The sequence below is a fragment of the Anabrus simplex genome, chromosome 6 (genome assembly GCF_040414725.1).
Source record: "Anabrus simplex isolate iqAnaSimp1 chromosome 6, ASM4041472v1, whole genome shotgun sequence".
Taxonomy (NCBI): domain Eukaryota; kingdom Metazoa; phylum Arthropoda; class Insecta; order Orthoptera; family Tettigoniidae; genus Anabrus; species Anabrus simplex.
In genome coordinates, this window is record NC_090270.1 from 174852951 (window position 1) to 174857220 (window position 4270).

General features: G+C 40.9%; 1 non-coding gene across 1 annotated transcript; it reads right to left on the minus strand.

The window, feature by feature from the left end:
* Positions 1-3717: 3717 nt before the first annotated feature.
* On the minus strand, positions 3718-3799 carry TRNAS-GCU (transfer RNA serine (anticodon GCU)). Its single transcript has one exon. It is a non-coding gene; the product is annotated as a tRNA-Ser (tRNA).
* Between the last annotated feature and the right edge of the window lie 471 nt (positions 3800-4270).

Consider the following 4270-nt stretch of genomic DNA (forward strand, 5'->3'; position numbering starts at 1 on the left):
CACGCTAGCCTCTGCCGTCATCAGAGGCGGCTACAAGGGAGGACCCCCGAGGTCTCTCAACTTGGGAGAGTGGAGGAGAGGGTCGCGACCATGGTGCGCCTAGCTGAGTTCAACATTGCTTCCAGTTACTTGTGCCAGGCCCCTCATCGTCTTCTTTTCCATCCGACCTCCTCTGGTCAGTTATAGTTCCCTTCTGACTACTACAGTATTAGGTTTACGGGGCCTAAGAAGTGAGTCTTGCATGTTCATGACTCTTGTCTTTTTCTTGCCGGTACCTTCGTTCTTCGAACAGTCTGCGTTGTTCAATGTTTTTATCTGGTTAGTGTTAAGAAAGGGTGGTTTTTCAGTTGTTCTTCCTTTTAAAACAACAATCACCACTACCACAGTGCTTTTGATAGTGAAAATGAAAATCCACAGCCTGTTTCCAGTTATTCGACCGGATCAGGAATTTAATGAATTAAGCCCCATCTAGCGGCGAGGATAGGAATTGTGCCAGCTACCGAAGCTTGTTGCACTCCTCTTAGGCAATGATTGATGACTGACAGATGAAATGATATTGGAGAGTATTACTAGAGTGAAAGATGTCAAGAGAAATCGGAGACCCCGGTGGAAAATCTGTCCAGCACAAATCTCACATGGGGTGACCGGGATTTGAACCACGGAACCCAGCGGTGAGAGGCCGGCGCACTACCGCTTGAGCCACGGAGGCTCTACTCTTGATAGTATTTCCATGAAATATGCACCCTTTTTATATCAATCTGATGGTCTTGTATTTTTCTGCTTACATTGACTCTGTTTACTTAATGGGCCATCGAGAGCCATCCATTGTGGAACGATGGCGCCTTTCATCAATAGAGTAACTGTGAAATTTAATTTAAAATTGTCGGCATTATTACATCGGCTACGGAAGTGGTTTATTTCTGAGAAAGGAGAGCATGGGCTTCCTGAAACGTGAGATTTTCTTCGATTTTTTCTCGTTCCACGCGGCATAAACCCAAAACATAATATCGTGTCTAGATTTCCGAGCCGTGGAAACAAACATCGAAAATGATATGTGCTGAAAAGTTGTTATTTTTTCAAAATAATCCTTGTATAACGGTTCACATCTTTACAACCCGGAAGTGCGATCAGTGACTCCAACACAAGATCATCTCTTCTCTCCAGAAAGTTACGGTGCACAGCTTTTACGGCCTTTGCTACTGAATATATCTCCTAGTACAAATGACTACCTTGCTCTTCCGCTTCTGACGACACTTACTCCATCTTCCGCACAATCTGTGACATTGTGAAGAACTATTGACTTGGCTACTTGGTTTCAACATCCTATTCGCCGTTAGTTTCTATAACAGACAGTTTAGATTATAAATAATTCTGGTGACATGTATATATATTTATTTGATAATAAGTTTACCGGTACTTAGAAAATGAGCGTATTATTGTCATCACTCCTTAATAGAACGGCACAAAAGACTGCAATTTTGAAAACCTGGAATACGTCAGAACTTTCCCGAATGCTGAATAAATAGGAAAGGCTGCAACCTCTACAGTCTATAGCGAAGAGAATAAGAAATGCTGCAACTTCTATAGTCCATAGCGAAGAGAATAATGATAATAACAATGTTATTTGCTTTACGTCCCACTAACTACTTTTACGGTCTTCGGAGATGCCGAGGTGCCGGAATTTACGTGCCAGTAAATCTACCGACACGTATTTGAGCACCTTCAAATACCACCGGACTGAGCCAAGATCGAACCTGCCAAGTTGGGGGTAGAAGGCCAGCGCCTTAACCGTCTGAGCCACCCAGCCCGGCAAGAGAATAATGAAGACGTATATTGTAAATTTTCGTAAATTATGGTTAAGTTCTATTTAAATGTAAAATATCGATATACGGGTCTATTATCAACTATACAGTTGTGAAAAATAATAATAATAATAGTGGTGGTGGTGGTGATTATTGTTTTAAAACGAAGTGCAGCTAGGCAAATATCCTCTATATAACACTAATCTGTGGGAAAAAATGGAAGGGATCCGACACTTCGGAAAATGAAGACATCGGCCAAAGAAAGACAAGGGCCATGAAGGGCATGAAAATGAAAGACTCCCTAGGCCTCGGAAACCTAATACCGTCGGGGTCGGAAAAGAACAAGAATTGACCAAGGGAGGCCGGATAGGATAGATGAAAGTGGGGAACCTGGCACAAGTAAGTGGAAGCAATGCCAGGACTCTTCTAAGGACCTTCTGGTCGCCAACCCACGCTCCTAAGTTGAGATACCCTGGAGCCCCTTTTAGTTGCCTCTTACGACAGGATACCGTTGGTGTTATTCTACCGCCCCCACCCACAGGGAATAATAATAATAATAATAATAATAATAATAATAATAATAATAATAATAATAATAATAATAATAATAATAATAATGAAAATCCACAGCCTGTTTCCATTCGACCGGGTCAGGAATGGCATAAATGAAGCCCCCATCTAGCGGCGAGGATAGCAATATTGTGCCGGCTGCCGAAGCCTGTCGCACTCCTATGGGGCAATGATTAATGAATTACGGATGATATGTAATGATATTGGAGAGTGTTACTGGAATGAAAGATGACAGGGAAAAACGGAGTACCCGGAGAAAAACCTATCCCGCCTCCGCTTTGTCCAGTACAAATCTCACTTGGAGTGACCGTGGTTTGAATCACGGAATCCAGCGTGAGAGTCCGTTGCGTTGCCGTCTGAACCACGGAGGCTCTTAATAATAATAATAATAATAATAATAATAATAATAATAATAATAATAATAATTACTGGAAGGGGACGATAACTTTATTTTACCGATTGCCAATGCTGTAAAATTAATCAACCTCTGTGCTTTTTCAGTCGAGAATTTACCAGCGTTTCACCCCAGAGTGACATCGGGCTCACCAACTGGATTACTACATCTATACAAGACGCTGGATGATGATGATGATGATGATGATGTAAACGATGGTTGTGTCGGCATAGAACTGCATGTACAGAATTCGATGTCACTGGAGGAAGGGTTAGTTAACATAGAAATTATTAAGAATTCTATTCCTGTTCACTTAGAAAGTGTCTGGAAAACGAAATTTTAAACAAAACTGTGTTGAAAGAAGTAGAGCTCAATTAATTACTTTTAAAAAGCAATGGTAGTGAAAATAAATTGTATTAAATGTGAACCAATGTAAATAACAGTTAAATAGTGTACAGTATGTTTAAATCATATAGACTAGGCGACACAAATAGTGTTAGTGTTAAAATAATTTTGAAATGCCCACTCCTTTCAAGAAAACAACTATCTAAAAGACCATTATTTTGTGGAACCTTCGCTGCTTGCTTTATCAGGTTCCTATGCATGTAAATAAATGTGGATAGGGGTTTAAGACCGGATACTCTTCCTTGTGCCATGTGCCTTTTGAAGTGAAAATTACAACCCTTATTACAAAACTCTATCATCTAGCTGGAAATCCGATGGCTGAGACACTGCACTAATTATTTTCAAACTTCGGTGGAATTCAAATAACAATTACAGGAAAACAAATGCATTAACGACCGATGTTGCAATTCTATATCTTATCTCATGAATCCACAAGTTTAGATATTCTGTTACGAGGCCAAGTTCAGCACATAACACGTCGTTCGTGAGTTGCTTGTTCATGACGGCACATACTACACCGCAAGCAAGAATATCGTTAAAATTATCCGACGAGGATGGGATTCGAACCCACGCGTGCAGAGCACATTGGATTAGCAGTCCAACGCCTTAACCACTCGGCCACCTCGTCGTGTTGTACCAGTCGAGACAAATGCAGTACTGTTTTAGAAATAAAATCTTCGAAAGTTGTCAAACATCGGCGTTTGTATTCGCGTGACAGTGTGAGAAATTCGTCTTGAGGAAGTGATTTATCGTGCCAGAAGCCAACGATACAAACATGTCGCATTTTTCAATCCTTCGAAAATACCACAGTACTCAGGCCAGGTCGTTTCCACCACCTTGGGAATAAAAGGACTGCGCTAACCGTGTGTTTCACTGAAGCCAGCAAATTCCTTTCAAGAGTGCGTTTTAATGGTGATAAGATTAGAACCGTCTTCCCGATTCTAAAGATTTAGATATTCCTTAAATAATAATAATAATAATAATAATAATAATAATAATAATAATAATAATAATAATGTCCGCCTCTGTGGTGTAGTGGTTAGCGTGATTAGCTGCCACCCCCGGAGGTCCGGGTTCGATTCCCGGCTCTGCCACGAAA